The sequence below is a fragment of the Pipistrellus kuhlii genome, unplaced genomic scaffold, assembly GCF_014108245.1.
Source record: "Pipistrellus kuhlii isolate mPipKuh1 unplaced genomic scaffold, mPipKuh1.p scaffold_m20_p_3, whole genome shotgun sequence".
In the NCBI taxonomy this organism is placed as follows: domain Eukaryota; kingdom Metazoa; phylum Chordata; class Mammalia; order Chiroptera; family Vespertilionidae; genus Pipistrellus; species Pipistrellus kuhlii.
In genome coordinates, this window is record NW_023425529.1 from 75204492 (window position 1) to 75222328 (window position 17837).

Consider the following 17837-nt stretch of genomic DNA (forward strand, 5'->3'; position numbering starts at 1 on the left):
CTCATAAACATTTTTGATTTGTGCTTCAACTATTTAAAAACAAGATGTGTGATTGGTGCATTCAACTAGAACTCTACATGTTCAGACATGATAGTATTATTACCACAGTTCAGGGAATTATCATTTAAGTAGATTTTTGTGGGGTGCTACAAAGACCTAACCATTAGATAAAACATTGAAAAATTACAAAAAGGGTATACTGGCAGTTTCTCATTGACTGTATGCTGATAGGAGCACAGATTGAATTAATTGGTGGAATAAAAAATTGTCATAGTAGTTCTCTGTAATTAAATAAAAGGCAGTGTTGATCAGAAGGGAAGAGCTGGAGATGAGCATTAAGTCTGAATTCTAAATTTTAGGACAGGACATGGACTGATGGAAGTCACTCAGAGTCTGGGCACAGCTGCAGAATGTCCAAGAGAAGTGCCCATAATTTAGCATGTCAGGAATTCCAGTCAATTAGATGGACTACATTGGCAAGATATTATAGTGATTAAAACTCTTGTCCTATTTATTTGCTTGTTTATTTAATTTTTGTGCCTTGAAAAGTAAGCATAGGATTACTTTTAGTAATTTAAAAAACTAAAATCCTAAGTAGATCTTAGGATTCTTAGGTTACTTAAAGGGACATGACAACTATTTGGATGAGATTTTCTCAATCACATGATGGTAAAACAAGTTCTTATAGTTAAAGCAAATATAAAAAATTTTTTTTTTCCTTCAGCTAAGACAGGAGATGATTTATTGTGCACGTTACATTCAGCCACAACTGAGAACAGAACCAGTCCAGAGTGTCAGGGGTCCGGGGCAAAGATCCAAGAGAGACTTTTTGGAAGAGCAGGGTGGGACTCTCAAAAGGCGGCCGCGGTGTTCAGGTGGCCCGTATGCATGTTCCAGATCCCACGGAGATGATGTAGGCCGGCAGTCCGACAGCTTGGACCGGCCCCGGGCCTCTGGCCTCCCTCTTCTGCTCCCATGGCTTCCCCGGTGCACAGCTGCGGTTTACTTGGACCTCTGCCTCATCTTTCTTCTTTTGCGCTTCAGCCTGCGCATTCGCTTCTTCCTCCACTTGGCTCTCATGGCGCAGAGGTTTCTAGGAAGATGGCGCTAAGGCCGAGAGCTAAAGCAAATATAAAAGTTTTACAAAGAATTTTAAAAGACTAATATTATAGCCTTCTCCATTCTTCTAACTCCATGCCCTCCCCTGGTTATTAGGGCGACCCATTTAACAAAAGCTTTTCCAAGGACTGAATTATTCTTTGTTACTTACAGCTTTTCAATGTCATAGAATCCTGAGTTATTGAAAGTTTACATATAGATTTCATCAGAGACAGCTGATGATACCAGAAATATTCAAAAGTTGGGGTGTCAGAAACAACAAAACAAACTTAATAAAACTCACTATCTGGCCTTAAACTTAGCTCTCTGCCTTGGTATGACAACTAACGCCTTTAACGCCTAGCAAAGACCTGGAAGAGGGGACTCAGTTCTCCACTTCTTTTCAATATTAAAAATTTAATTTCTGTGAACTCAGACATATAAAACCTTAATTTGGCAATATTGTCCAACATTGACAATGTCTAAAATCAATCTATGGCAATGAATCCCAGGCAACTGCTCTGGATTTTAGTCTCAAAATGAGTGGGATTAGTTCAAGGCTCATATGGAAACATGGGAGCAATCATAAATGTAATTATATAGAAATGTATGATTTGAGGATTGAAGTAGTCACTGACATTGCCTTGAAGATGATGAGAATTCACTTTTTTACATATACTGAAGTGAATTTTTGGCAGCAGGAATCAAGAATGTCTGCTGGGCATCAAGAGTCTAAGGAGCTTTGCTTGTATCTCACCTCTCAAGGTTATCTGTGTAACCTCTCAGATTCCTGCCAAGGAGGTGTATCAGTGTTTCTTAGCTTTTTTCTTTGACTCAAACGCTTTCATTAAGTTTATAATTTTTCAAAGTACCCTATAAATTTAAAAAAGGTTAAATGTGCAATATATAATACGAGATTTTAAAGGCAAGTAACATTTTCAGCTCCATATGTCTTTAAAGATTACTGTCTAAATTTCTATTCTTTTTCTTAATATTGGTTTTAAATACATTGTACATTAGCCATGATATATGTAAATATACCTTTTGGCTTTATAAGTGTTTGATTTTATTTAATTTTCCTGAATTTTATTGTACGTGAAAAAGCATAATTTATTGATGAAACAATTAAAATAATATTATGTAATGTTTCATTTGGAACTGAATAGATTTAAATCATATAGTAAAATCTAAATTCCTATTATGCACCAAACTTTGACAAAAATTGTTTTGTACCTATATTTAGAATTCTTACATTTTGTTTTTAAAAATTGCTAGCTTATTTTGGTAGTTTTTGCTTTTTGTTCTAAATGGCAGAATAAAAGAGAAGGCTTCAAGCTGCTATTTCCAAGCACTTATGCACAAATAATACATTGAGAGTTCAGAAGGTCTGTTTTCCTCTACCAAATTATAAGTCAAATGGAATAAAACATTGCTTTATTTTCTCTTTTCAACAATGTTTTTTTTTTTTTTAAATTACTAGAGGTACATTAATGTCCCATTTAAACGTTTTGACCAGGCATGCAGTTTATTAATTCAGTGTTGAATTAATTTTTCAGAATTATTATTTTTATATTTTTAATTAGGATTACATGTGGCAAACAATAGAAACCTATTCTTGATAACTCAAGCAAAAAGAATATTGACTGGAAGAGTATAGGGTGACTCACAAAATCAAAGGAAGCTCAAGAACCAGGTTTGAGAAAGAGCAAGAATCTGGGGAGCTCTTAGAATTTCATGAGCAGTAGCTGAAGTGTCATCACAGTGATGAATCAGCTTTGGTCATGCTTTCCTGTCCTTGGCCATTTAGGTAAAATTCAAAGTCCCAGGAAAAAGAATTGGGTTGGCTTATTGTGGGTCACATGCTCATTATTTAGTGCTTAGCTTCAGGGAAGTGGGACATCTTGATTGACAGTCCCACTTACATGGTACCCATTAGGGAAGAGGTACGGATGTTCTCCCATAAGGAAATTATGGTGCTATCATCAGAAGATGCTGGGTGAACATGAACAACACTTGTTAAAATGTATGTGTTTCCATCTCCAAAGAGTCTATTATAGATAAGTTAAATTACACAATATTTGACTAGGAATAACAATTATTTAAAGCTGAAGAACAAGTAAAACATTCAAGGAGTAGTATTAACCTGGATAGTAAATTGACTGAACGAGTGAGTCATGAGAATTATCTATCTGTCTCTTTGACTAACCTGAATGTTCATTTGATAAACTCTTAGAAGCTTAAAAATGCTTCTGATTTAAAGGAAAACATATAAACAACAATTTTACTTATCAATTTATTAACACCTCCCATGTAGCAGACATTTGCTACATTTGCTACATTCCCTAATGGGTAGCAGACATTTGCCATGTTAGGCTTTTTGGCATTCATTGTACTTTCTCATGGCAATAGTATCCTAGTTTTCCATTTGTCTCAGGAGAAAACAACTTCATTCCTAGCTCCAGGGATAGGTCCTGACTGACTGAAGTTCATTCTCCTCATCACAAAGATTATGTCCCCTGCACTAACCTGGGCTGTAGAAAAACTAGAATATATTTTTTTGAAAACTTCTAGAAAAAGAGTTCTAGTTTCTCCTCAGAATTTATCTGGAGTGTTACTTTCTCTGGATGGTATGGGCACAGATATGAGGCCTGCTGTTGCTGCAGCCATTTTGTTACAACAAAAGATGTAAAGTCTGCCATCAAAGTTGACATACAAGGAGAGTAAATTCAAGAGAACTGCAGAGAAGTGGAGTTGGTGCACAAAAGATCACTCTTTACCTGAAGTGGTCATTACTGGTGGACCTTAAATGAGCCCCAAATGTATTTGATCTTATATGCTAGTTTGAGTTGGCATTGTTATTATTGCATTTGAAATGGTACACTGCTAGAAATCCTTTGTGAGTCCTAGGGTCTATGAATTAGATTGAAAATTGTTGGATTCCATGGTATCTATGGTCAGCTCTAACAGAAGCATTTTGTGCTTTTTCTGGTAATAGGGGGTAAATTGAAGGCAAGTTTGAGAAATGCATGTTGAATGATTGAACATGTATTCTGCAATAGATTGCAGCCTTACTATTGAAGTATATTTAGTGTTTTTTGTTTTTGTTTTAGCTATTTTTAATTCAGAAAGAGGAACTTTTGTGATCCATTTCTGTTTTTTGTTCTGTGTGGTTGAATATTTGTGACTTTCATGGCTTTTTCTTTAAACACATCATCTTTATGCAAAGTTTCAAATTTTATTAGTAATCTCAATTTTTGTCTTTTGTTGGGCAATAGGAGATTCCAAAGCATAAGAGGTAGCTAATAAATGCATGTTTAATTAAAGTTATGATTTTATCAATAGCAAATTCCCAAAGCAGTAGTTCACGTTACAATCAACCGGATCATTTTAAAATAGTGGTTCTTAAAGTTCACAGTACATCAAATCACCTGGTAGACTTGTTGAAACAGATGTCTTATGCCAATCTCATTTCTGATACAGTAATTCTAGGTGCTCGAGATTTTTACATTTCTAAATAGTTCCCAGGTGATACTGATGTTATCAAGCTGGAGACTACTGTTCTAAAAATAGTATCACATGATCTCACTCATATGTGGAATCTAATGGACAAAATTAGACCCAGAGACAAAAAGCATGGAACAGACTATTAAATCTCAAAAGGAAGGCAGTGGAGAGTGGATGGATAGAAAAAGATCAACCAAAGAACTTTTATGCATTTATGCATAATCTATGAACACAGACAATAGGGTGGTGAAGGCATAGGCAGGGAGGAAGTGGGCTAGCAAAAATCAAAGTGGGATAAAGGGGACACTTGTAATACTTTTGACAATAAGGATTAAAAAAAATTATCCTAGATTGTGTAAATCAGAATCTCTTTGGTGGAGGTAGTTTTTAAGATCCCCCAGATAATTCTGATGGAGAATCAGGTTGAAAATCACTGTACTAAACAGAAAGAGGATGGCTGGCTTTTATCTTCTGATTAAGGATGTACAGAGGTCATTTTATTATTCCAATTAACTAAACTCCTTGACCGACAGGTACTATCCACTAGGAAGAGCTAACAAATTTAAATTAAAAAAAAATACAAGGGGCTGTGGGGAAGGGAGAAATGGGGAGTTATAGGTGAATGAACACAGAGTTTCAGTTGGGGAAGATGACAAAGTAAAAAAAAAAAAATCACTATTGTTCATTATTTAGAAGAATCACAGTCAAGTATTAACTATCTCTTGACCCAGGAAGATCTGCAGATCACCTCAAAAGAACATCTGAAATTATTTTATTCAGAAAACAAATGGTCATGCATGGAATTAGGAACTGCTGGAGGGACAAAGTTATCAGAATCCAGTGGCCTGAGTTACCCAAGGGAAGCTGGAACAAGGATGGGATTTTCAGTTGGTAGCTGGTGTAGGGGTCCAGGATGAGTCACCCCAAGATGCACCTCTGGATATGCAGATTGTTTTCAGCTAAAGGTAACTTTAGCTTCAGGCTCAAGATAAACCTCTGCTCCTCTCTCCTTTTTTTTTTTTTTTTTTTTTTTTTAATTTTTATTGATTTCAGAGAGGAAGAGAGAGATAGAAACATTGATAGTGAGAATCATTGATCAGCTACCTCCTGTATGTCCTGAGGACCAGAGAAGAAACATAGGGCTGCAAAGGAGCAAAAGTATAAAGTTTAATTTAATTGTTTATTTTTTTATCAATGATACCCAGTGGTTTAAAAAGTCAAAAAAAATTTTTTTACTGGATTTTTAATACAGTTTTAGTAATCCCTGTCTACCTTTCTGAATTCCAGATTCCTACTCCTCATAGATATTCTAACAATTTCTTCTGGAATCTACTTTTTATTTCCAAACAGCATACCTGTATTTCTAAATAGCATGCCGATGTTGTTATATCTTGTGTTTTTCTATTTTTATTTATCTTTGACTTCTTTCTGTGAAAGATGAAAACATATCTCTTCTCCATTCTTTCCTCACTGATGAACACCTTCACATATTTCTTTTCTCAACAATTTCTTTGTGGATATCAAAGTTTTATTAGAAAGTTTTCATGTTTACATTATTATGACTATGTGAACATTATTTACAGCTGTACTATGTAGTTTATAAGACTTACATTTTCTTTATCATAGATTAAAAGAATTCCTTTGAGGTAATAATTATCTTGCTTTTGAATTTTACTACTAATTCAAAGGTTTCTTATTTTCTGTTATACTTATTGAAACAATCTGGGTTTTTTTTTCCTTTTATTGTTGTTAAGAATTTTTCTTGTGCCAAAGAATTTGTCATAAGCCCTCATGTTTATGTGGTTTCTGCTTACTCATCCTATTACAAGGTGTTTGCCAACAGATAGGGTCTGTGGCTAGCTTCCTATCTGGTATATGGCTTATTGACTGTCAGTAGAGTTACCTTTTTAGATTTCTAGTTGTGAAGCAGATTAATGTTCATGAATTCTAGACTATTTAAATGTTGCAGGTTGGCTGAATTGCAATGTTTTCCAAGACATCCTAAATATCTGTTCAATACTTTGAATCAAGGAAGTAAAAGCCAAATTAGAGTCCCCATAGTTGACTAACAGGATTGTTATTTTCATTTCTGCCCATAGTACCTTACTCGTTTAAAGCTATATCTGAAAGTATATCTTTTGTCTCCACCACCTCCTCTTTCTCTTCCTATACACACACAAACGCATACCGCATACACTTTTGTTGTGTGTTTTGGAAGTATCATTCTCTAAATAAAGGGAGGTAATAATTAAGGCCAGGTTGGAGTGTAGCATGTTCTTACCATGCAAAGATTGTTTGTGTACAGTGGCTAGCACTGATCCTGTGTCTTTGATCTGCACGATGTACAGAGAAGGATAAAACAAAGCTCTTCCTATAGTCTTTCGTTTTGTCAATTTTCCCTATTTAAAGTGGCTAATTATGATTATGATTCATCTCCGTAGCTCCTGCAGTCAACGGAATTTTCTCTGTTTCTGGTTGTAAGATGATTGTCATTTTTAGTTTTTGTTGTCCTCAATTTTTGTCTTTTCTTTGCCTTCATGGGTATTTTAGCAAGCTGTTGGGACAGTCTACAGTCTGGACTGCTAGTCAAGTGCCAATTTTTAAAATATTTCTTTGGATTCCAGTTTTTAAGCATTTATTGTTGAAACTATTACAGATGTCTTCCATTTCTCTGCCTTTACCCACCTCCATCCATGGGCTATGCATATATGTTCTTTGGCTAATCTTTTCACCTTCTTTCAGACAGGCCCCTCAGCCCCTTCTCCTATCTCTGTCAGTCTATCCCTCTGTGTCTATCCCTCTGTGTCTATTTTGTTTGTCAGTTTATTTTGTTCATTCACTTTCACAAATAAGTGAAATCATATGGTATTTGTCTTTTTCTGTCTGGCTTCCCCCCTCCCCCCCCCACACACACTTAGCATAATAATCTCCAGGTCCATCTATGCTGTCTCAAGAGTAAAAGATACTTTTTTTTTTTTTTTTTTTTTTTTTTTTTTTTTTTGCAGCCAAGTAGCATTCCATTATGTAAATATACCAGGATTTTAATCCACTCCCTACTGATGGTCACTTGGGCTGTTTTCAGATTGTGGCTATTTAAATAACGCTGCTATGAACAAAGGGGGGTATATATTCTTCCTGATTGGGGTCTTGGGGTTCTTATGATATATTCCCAGAAGTGGGATCATGGGTCAAAAGGCAGTTCCACTTAAAAAATTTATATATATATATAAAATTGATTTTAGAGACAGAGGAAGGGAGAGAGAAAGAGAAATAGAAATATTGACGAGAGAGAAACATTTATCACTTGCCACCTGAATACCTCTACTGGGGATTGAGCCCAAAACCTGGGCATATGCCCTGACCAGGAATTCAACCAATAACCTCTTGGTGCAGCAGACAATGCTCAAACCACTGAGCAATACCAGCCAGGCACACTTTTAATTTTTTGAGGTAACTTTAAATTCTTTTTTGTCATTGGCTGCACCAGTCTAAATTCCCACCAATGGTGCACTAGGTTTCCATTTTCTCCATATTCTCACCAGTACTTGTTTGTTGATTTATTGATGGTAGCTATTCTGACAGGTGTGAGGTGATATCTCATTGTGGTTTTAATTTGCAGCTCTCTGATGATTAGTGGTATTGAGCATGTTTTCATGTCTATTGCCTATCCGTATGTCCTTTATGGAGAAGTGTCGATTCAGGTCCTTGCCCATTTTTTTAAATTGGGTTGTTTGTCTTCTTGGTGTTAAGTTCTTTATATATTTTGGAAATTAACCTCTTATCAGATATATCATGGGTAAATACATTCTCCGTGCAATAGGTTCATTTTTCATTTTTTTGATGGTTTCCTTTCCTGTGCAAAAGCTTGTTAGTTTGATGTAGTCCCATTTGTTGATTTTTCCTTTGTTTCCCTTGCCCTAGGAGATATATCAGTAAAAATATTGCTCTAAGAGATGTCTGAGATTTTGCTGCCTATGTTTTCTTCTAAGATTCTTATAGTTTAGTGCCTATTTAACTTCTTTTAAAATGCTAAATGAAGTCATTAATATCTGAGAGGGAAAAAGATGTACTTATGTAGCTGTGTGAACTTGGCAAGTTATTCACTCTCATTAAGAGGTATATCTTTCTCCATCCTTTCTGTTGCTTTGGATAATAGAATACCACAGAAGCAACATTTTGCCAGCTCCTAGTCTAGACCCTGGGAGGTCTTGCCTGCTTTCTTTCTGAACTCTTCTCATTTCCATGTGAATAAGCCTGCTCAATGGCAAGAGGAAAGTGACCCAGGTGTCCCCATTACTCATCCTGACAGTGAACTATCTGTTGGACACATGAATGGAGTCATATTAGGTTATCCAACTCCCAATTGACCAGCCAGCATCTGACTGCAGATGAATTAGTAATCTCCAAAAAGACCAAAAGAACTACCAGTTGAGCCTAATCCAAACTGCCAAACTATAGAATTGTGAGCTCAATAATCATTGCTGTTTAAAGCTACTAATAGGGTAGCTTGTTATGCTGCAATAACTGATATATAGCTTTCTGTTGACCTCAGAATGAATTGGACCTCTCCTACCTTTCTGATGTTAACTTCTCTATTATCTTCCTTGCTCACAGAATTTCTTTATAAGCTTCTAACCAACCAAATTTATTCCCCATGTTAGGGTTTTACACTTGAAAAAAAAAATCTACCTAGAAAATATTTTTTCTGTTACTTCTACCAAGAAAACATTTCCCAAAATCTTTGTGTGACTTATGGTTTCATATAATTCAGGTCTCTGCTCACAAGTGAGTCCCTCCTAATCACTCAATCTAAAGAAGCCTACTCAGATACTCTCTAATGTACCTATCAATAGATTTTATTTTCAATCTGTTTATTGATATTTCTTTTATACTCTTCTCCCAAACTCTAGAATTGTGTTGTTAATAGAAATACAATGCAAGTCATATAATTTTAAACTGTTGGGAGAAATGTAAATTGATCTAGTCAATATGGAAAACAGTATGGAAGCCTCTTTAAAAATTAAAAAAAAATATGATCTAGCAATATATTCTGTGAATATATCCAAAGGTAAAATAAAACAAAATGTGGATTCAAAAACATATCTACTTTTATGTTAGTAGTAGCATTATTTACAATTGCCAAGACATGGAAGAAACCTAAGTATTCATCAATTTGTGAATGGATAAAGAAGTTGTGATATACAGGGTGTCCCCCTAAAATGTATACACTTAACAGTTGATAGCTCAGTTGATGTTTGTTTCTTTTCAGATTTAACCCATTGGAATTAATAATTATTCATAGTGTGTATACTTTGTGGGGGACAGCCTATATATATACCTACATAAAATGGAATATTATTTAGTCCTGAAAAAAATAAGGAAATCCTACCATTTGCTACAACATGGATTGACCTTGAAGGCATTACTCTAAGTGAAATAAGTCAGACAGAAAAAGATAAATATTTTATGATATCACCTATATGCAAAATCTAAACAAAAACCAAAACTTCCAAACTCATAGAAAAAGACATCAGACTCATCTGATAGGGTAGAAGAAAGAGGAATTGAGGAAAGTGGTCAAAAGGTACAAACTTCCAGTTATAAGATAAATAGGTATTGGGGATATAATATACAACATGATGGCTATTGCTGGCACTGCTATATGATATATGGGAAAGTTGTTAAGAGAGTTAATCCTAAGAATTCTCATCACAGGAAAAAATGTTTTTCTTTGTTCTTTCTTTTTCTTTTCATTGCATTTCTATGAGAAGATGGATGTTAGTTGAATGGTAATCATTTCACAATATATGTAAATCAACTCATCATGCTGTATACCTTAAACTTATACAGGTTTCTATAGTGGACCAAATAAGGAGCTTTTCAATAACAACCAAGAGAAATAGTTTGAGAGTGGTAGTGAGCACGGCAAAAAAGACAAGAAAGTAGAATTGAGGGAATTTGCAGAATTGTTTGGAAGGACTAAAGTTTACAACTTTGGCAATGAAATACATAAAACTGGTTTTCATGGAGACAAGTAGTAAGTGATATGAAGGTTGGTGGGATTTAATACAATGCAGTTGGTTTGGGTCATGTTGAAACTATAATACATGTAGTACTAATGCATTATTTGTGATTTATTTATTATTATTATTTTAATATATATTTTTATTGATTTTAGAGAGGAAGGAAGAGGGAGAGAGATAAAAACATCAATAATGAGAGAGAATCATTGATGGGCTGCCTCCTGCATGCCCCACACTGGGATTAAGCCCGCAACCCAGGCATGTGCCCTGACTGGGAATCAAATTGTGGCCTCCTGATTCATAAGTTGATGCTCAACCACTGAACTATGCAGGCTGGGCTGTATGCGATTTATTGATATAAAACCCAGGCACGGAGACAAAGATTTGAGAAACCTTAAATCATTGGTAGTCATTGAAGGTATAGGCACAGATAAACTTTTCTAAAAGAGTGTGTACAAAGAAAAAAATAGTTGACAATGGAATATTGGGGAATAATAATGTTGAGGAGAGAGAATAGTATGGAGGGAGATCATCTACGTGAGAAGGAATAAGTAGGGAAAATCTCGGAACCTTCAGAGGATAGAACTTTAAGGAAGGAGTAATTTATCATGAAAAATGCCAAAGAGAGCTCAAGTAAGATAAGGAATAGAATAATACTTCGAATTTGAAATTGGTATATGGTATCAGCAACTGACAGGAACAAGCTCAGCATAATAGAGGGGGTGAAAACAGAGTGACAGTGTGAAAAAGAACGAGGGGAGAAGAAAAGGAGATAATGACTCTGGGTTCTGTAGGGAAGGGAAGAGAGGATAGCTGTAGGGGCACACAGGAGGAGACAGAGTTGTTTTAACATTGGAACTGATGATTACCATTTTACCTTGAGGAAATCTGCAAGTGAAGAGTGAATATTTGATGACAAAAGCCCCTGATGTGGGAGAGGAAATGGGACTTGGCACAGGTGGCAGGAGTTTCAATTCTGTTGAAACTTTATACAGCTCCACAACAATAGGGTAACTTATATGTGTTCTTCATCAATTAGTAATCTTCATTTATAACCAATGAGAATTTCAAGAAATGATTAATTTTCACCACACTTTCAGAAAGAATAATATCTTTAGTTGTGACCCTCATAAAATCTCCAGAGTCCCTTTTCTCCTCTACTCATTCTTCAGATTTTATGACACATTAGAATCTGTTCTCCATTAATTTAGCCAAAATTATGCTTTATGTCAGGAATATGGTGATGAATAAAATGCAGTGCCAGCTTTTGAGACCCTCTAGTTGCACAAGGAGCCGAGGAGCTACTCTCAAGATCCTTGTGATTGCTGCTGGTGACAGTGACATAATGGTCATTTACTGGTGGTGTTATATGACCCTTGGTCCATTTATCCATTTAGAACAATTGTGACAAAATAAAGTATCAACTTTTCCTTTGCTTTTAGAAGTTCCATAAAATATCCCTGTAGAATTCCTCTTATTAAAAAAAAATGAAGTAGTATTATTACAGCACAGACCAACTTTTCACTTGAAAAGTGCTTTCAAGAATGTCAGGCTTTTTGTTGTTTGTTGTTGTTTGTTTATTTTACCATTAATTGAGTGTCTTGAGGACAAGGATCTTCTCTAATACTTTCCTTTACAGATATGCTATCCTGGGAAGTGCAGTGTTTCAGATTCAGCATACCTGGGTTAAATGAATAATCAGCCATGTAACTTAGAGATCTTAACAGCATCTATACCTTATTTAATAGCACCTAGAAAATGACAATAACACTTGTCCTACTACTTCTTATGTGTGTGTGTGTGTGTGTGTGTGTGTGTGTGTGTTTAACAATCCAATAAATGAGAAAAACAAAATTTTAAATAACCTACAAGTATCGTGCTGATGGATTGGGAGGGTCCCTGAACCCTCATGTACTTTGGTTCCATTTATACCTAAAGTTTTTCATTTAAGGAAGATAGTAACTTCCCAGTTTTGCTTAAACTAATGGGTTCCTGTACTTTGTAACAGAAGGGATTCTGTTTTCTCTAGAATTTAGGCACTTACATCATCTGCTACTTGGTGTGAAACAGATGAAAGTTGGTAACAAGGCACAATAAGACTCTCAGGTATAAAATGCCTCTGGGGAGCAAGCACAGAGGGACTCCCCAGATGCAAGGGTGGTGATGTGGACTGACACATGTGATGCTGACTGACTGTGGAAGCTGAAGACAAAACTGTACCGAGGCCTTGTATGCATGTGCTCAGACTGAACCTCTGGATGCCAGATCTTCTGCCCCCTGGAGGAACACGAATGTGTCCTTATTATTGGTAGAAAGACATGCTCCTCACATTATCAAGATTCAAAATTATTATTTAGAAAATCAATACATGTATCAAATTGTAGGCATTAGGAATTCTGATTGATTGGGGGAGCAGATTAGAAGCTGTAGAGAAAAGAAGTCAGGCTTCCTTGTAGTAAATTAGCAACCACAATCTGGTCCATGGTCAGGTGAGAAGGAATCATCCACAAGAGATGGATCTCTTAAGAAACTAAATACCTTTGTTATCCAGGTTACTTTTTCAGTGGGCATTAATGATTGACCTTACATGTAGGATGATCCGAGTTATACATCAGCCTGTAATTAAAGTTTTCTTTTGCCCTCTCTTCACTTCTACGATTTGTACTGCTCAACATTCCCTTCTCCACATTTTTGGGCCTAGGATTTGGGAATAATATCAGCAGCTTCTGTATTTTGAAAGAGCCTAAATCCTAGATTACGATCGAGCATTAACTTTTTGTTAAGTACCTGGCAAGGCATACCCATGGAGATGCTTAGTGACCAGAGGTAGCATTTGCCAGGAGCTCATTGAACCCACAGAAAAGCCTTCAGCATTCAGATCTATCAAGTAATATCTATCTTAATCAACTGTTCTCAACAATTTTATTTCCTACTTTTGGACAGCTTCATCTCTTTTCATATCACCAATGCAAGAAAATATAAATAGTAGTATAAATCGTAACAAAATAAGTAAAATTTCCCCACAAAAACCTGTTTCTGTGGAATCCAATGAAGATTATGCATGAATACGTTAGGACTTGCTGCCTGTCTCCCTCCAGACATGCCTGATATGTTATGCCTCGCCTAGTTCCCTGGCTTGTGTAATTGATCCTTACTGAGCAGCCACAGCCCTCAGATGGCTGTGTGCTTTATCTTGTGGAGGGTTAACGTCAGGTTCACCTTGGCAAGTGTTGTGTTATATTCGGCAGAGAGTGGGGCTCTTTGGATCATCTTATCTTATGTGAGGAAGTATCATGGGATTGGTTAAGAGCAAAGCCTCAGGAATCCTGCAGAGCAGGATCCAGACACAAACTCTGCTTTATTCTAACTTTTAATCAGGGCAAGCCACTTTGACCCTTGAAGCCTCAATTTCTTCACCCACAAAATGAGGATTACTTGAACTTCCTCGTTGCTGTAGGATCAGATGATAAATCTAGGCAAATAGCTTAGCCCAGAGCTTTCCACAGACTAATCTCAGATAATCACTGCCCACGATCATGGATGGTTCAGGGGGTAGGTAGTACAAACCTCCTATGACTTCTGCAGAATGTACTGCAATTGGTCTCTAAGTTAAATCAGTTAAATGGAGGATAACTTTGCCCACACTCCAAACCCCTCACCCCTGGGAACATCTGGCAATGCCTAAAAATTTTTGGTTTCCCCAGCTCATTGGGGTAAGTTAGGGGCTGCTACTGACATCTAATGGGTTGAGGTAATGGGGTTGTTTTGCTTCCAAACATTCCACAATGCACAAGCAACCCCCACCCCACCCCTCCATCTCAGAGGGAAGTTACTTGGTTCAAAATGTCAGTAGTGCTGAAGTCGAGAAACCCTGAAGTAAACGGAAGGAAATCCTTCCATAGATGAGTTATGATTATATCCAAATCAAGAAACCAGTCTATCAACAACTATTTGTTGCCCTTCTGTTCCAGGTCTAATATCTTTAGTTTATGTAGCATCTTTATATATATTAAACTATTAATTCTGATAAAGATCTTTGAAAAACAAGCTGGACTGCATTAACCAGTACCCCCTCCCCTTTCTTTTCTTTTGTAAATGTGGAGAGAGGTTGACTTTCTCACAATAACACAGATGGTAATTAAACCCAGATGTTTAAGTCCCAAATACAGTGCTTCCTCCACTCTCACAGGCCCAGCATTGCATTTCTGTGGGATTACAGGAGACATTTTAGACATGGTCCCTCCCCTAAGATTCTTAGTCAGCTGTTAAGAGATTTTCACATGAACACTTATTTATACCTATTGGGGCTATAATAAAGGCACGTTGCCTCTCCCATCCCCACCCCTTCAGTGTTGGAGAATATTGCAAGGCAGCTAACTGGAAACCGGAGTGTTCTCTTTCTTCCCAGGCTCAGAGGGCTCATTTGCAACATAAGTGTAGTAACTTGTCTGCAAAACAACAGTGCTACCCTTCTCTACAATCTGTACTTTCAGAGCATATGCCATCATGTTCCCTTTCCTCCACCAGCCCTCCTACAGAGCCCAGATGGTGCCTGGCCTGATCTTGCAAACTTCAGATTGCCTCCATTTCTTTTTCATCCCCGTCCTCTTCTGAGAACCGAGGGTGAGGAGCTGAGGTTGACTGATGAGAGCATGTTTAGCTTGACTCCCAGGTGTTACCATTTTCCAAAATGCAACCAGTTTTGACATGTGAACTCTGTTCTTCTCAGCTCAGAGGCTATTCTTATGTCAGCACCTACAGATTATTTCATGAAGTTTTGGGAAGCGCTGATTTTGAATTCGGATTTTATATAAACGTTACAAAAATTTATTTTAGAAAAATAATAGACATGTGATGCCTAGTCATTGCCTAGCTGCCTGCTATATCCAAAGAACAATGTACCTTCATCACTTTGCACATGCTGTGTTTATGTTGTCAAATTAGCTTGAGATTGTTTTGACAAATGAGTACAACTGATCCTAGCTAACAGTCATGAGGAAGTTTTAATATCTAACCCATTAAAAAAACACCCCAGCACCAGGAAATAATACTGTAAAGGAAAGAAATAATTCATGATTAGTTTCATGCATATTTATTATAAAAAAGTTACTAAAAGACTTTTATTTTTTATTATTATTTTTAAAATATTTTTTTTATTGATTTCAGAGAGGAAGGGAGAGGAAAAGAGAGATGGAAACATCAATGTTGAAAGGGAATCATTGATTGACTGCCTCCTGCACATCAGAAAAAGTCTACAACCCAGGCATGCGCCCTTGACTGAAATTGAACCGGGGACCTTTCAGTCCACAGGCTCTGTCCACTGAGCCAACCTGACTAGGGCCCCAAAGACTTTTAGAGATTTTTTTTTTTCATGAAGAGTTCTTTGATAATAATAATAATAAAATTTGCCCTGGCATTTCTTATTCAAAGATGTATAATCATTATCAATACAAACATTAGTAAGTATTATATCAGTATATAACATTTCAACAAATAATATAAAGTTGAAAGCTCTTTGTACCCTAAATGGGAGGTTTTTGTTTGTCTGTTCTCATGCTTATTGTACTTTGAAAAATGATGAAAGTCATTGAAAACTCATTAGTGCTTCACAGATAAATGCGCACTGGCAAAGACATGGACCCGCATGCTGGCATTCTTCCTGCCTAAGGACATGAAGAGAAGTGAAGTGAAAAACGCAGTCTTTCTTGATTTATTTTCACTTGGGTGGCTTTGGGAGTTACTCGAAACTTATGTGCTCCATAAAAGACAGAACTGAAAGTGTACAAGATGCAACTCAAGCAGAAACTACCAGCTAGAAATATTTTCCAGAGTCTGTCCTCTCCCCACATGGTGGTTGGTGAAGTCACCCTCAGAGCTGATCCTAATACTAGTAAAGACAGGCTAAGTTAAGGCAATGCAGGAAGGATGCAAGTGCTGCTTTCCTCAGAGGGGCCCTTCCTTATGTCATTCCCCTGCTCACAGCTAGTCTAGAGCTTCCATTGCTTTAAAGACTTTAATTCCTAAAGTCTTCTTTCCAGATCTGGTCTCTGACTAGTTGTCCACTCTCAACTGACACAATCAAGCAGGCAGGTGTGTGCAGGACCCACCAGCAGCTGATTCATCACATATTTGTGGAGTGCCTATTCTGTCCCAGGCATAGAGATCAACAAAGCTTGCCACTCACTGTTAGAACATGAAGAGGGAAGCAGGGTATGGAGGCCAATAGAACTGGCAGGGCTGTTGGGACCAGTTATGGAGGCTTTCCGTGTCACTGTAAGAAACTTTAACTTCATTTCATTGGTGAGAGGGAATTCTTGAAACATTAACACTAATTTTATAAAAGAAATTGCTTTGGAAGACTTAGTGTTTACAATTGTAAAAAGGCTGCCATTTAACATTTGTTTTAAAAAATGGCATGCCAACATAAAGTAATAAAATAATTTTCCTTTGTGACCTCTTTTTGGGTATCAATTTATTCACTGAACAATGTTTATTGAGAAGAGCCAGGCACAGAAACATGTACTCATGATATACTATAGGACAAGCCATTTTGATTCCTTCCCAGAGGAGCATGCAATCAAATGGGAGACAAATAAATATAAAATTGACAAATTATGGTTGGTATAAAAAAGACACAAACAGAATTTTGAAGTAGAAACTATGAAAATAACAAGGAGGTTCACACTTCTGACAAATTACTGGATAAAGCCTGATTGAGGAGGTAATCTATGAGCTGAGTCCCAAGAGAGAAGTAGCACCCATTCAAAGAGAGGAAAGAGGAGCATTCCAGGAAAGGGAGCAGCAGGGAGGATTACATATGGTTGTGGAGCAGAGAGATCAATGTGGCTGGATTCTGTAAGGTAAGGAGGAGCAGAGCATGAAATGAAATTGCAAGGACAAAAGCCAAAACATGCAATAAGCGGTAAAGTCTGCTAAAAGTCTAGATATTATTTTCATATATCTCTTTGAGGACAGGCTGTAGTGTTTTATTTACATGATTATATAGATCTTTTTACATGCATAATCATATATATATATATATTTATTTGGATAATAAATCTTAAAAATATTTAAAAGATTTTGAGAATGATTATAATGAATTCTTCTGTAAAGAAAGAGCCTGAAATGTCTTAAAATGAGCTATCTTATCTTTAGACTGATTGGACAAAAAATAAAAAATAAATGCTATTTTAATTATTTGTCTAGTAAAAA

General features: G+C 36.5%; 1 long non-coding RNA gene across 1 annotated transcript; it reads left to right on the top strand.

The window, feature by feature from the left end:
* Positions 1 to 707: 707 nt before the first annotated feature.
* Positions 708 to 17436, top strand: LOC123653213. The gene is made up of 3 exons (XR_006742886.1): positions 708 to 913; positions 6861 to 6868; positions 17425 to 17436. It is a non-coding gene; the product is annotated as an uncharacterized LOC123653213 (long non-coding RNA).
* The last annotated feature ends 401 nt before the right edge of the window (positions 17437 to 17837 follow it).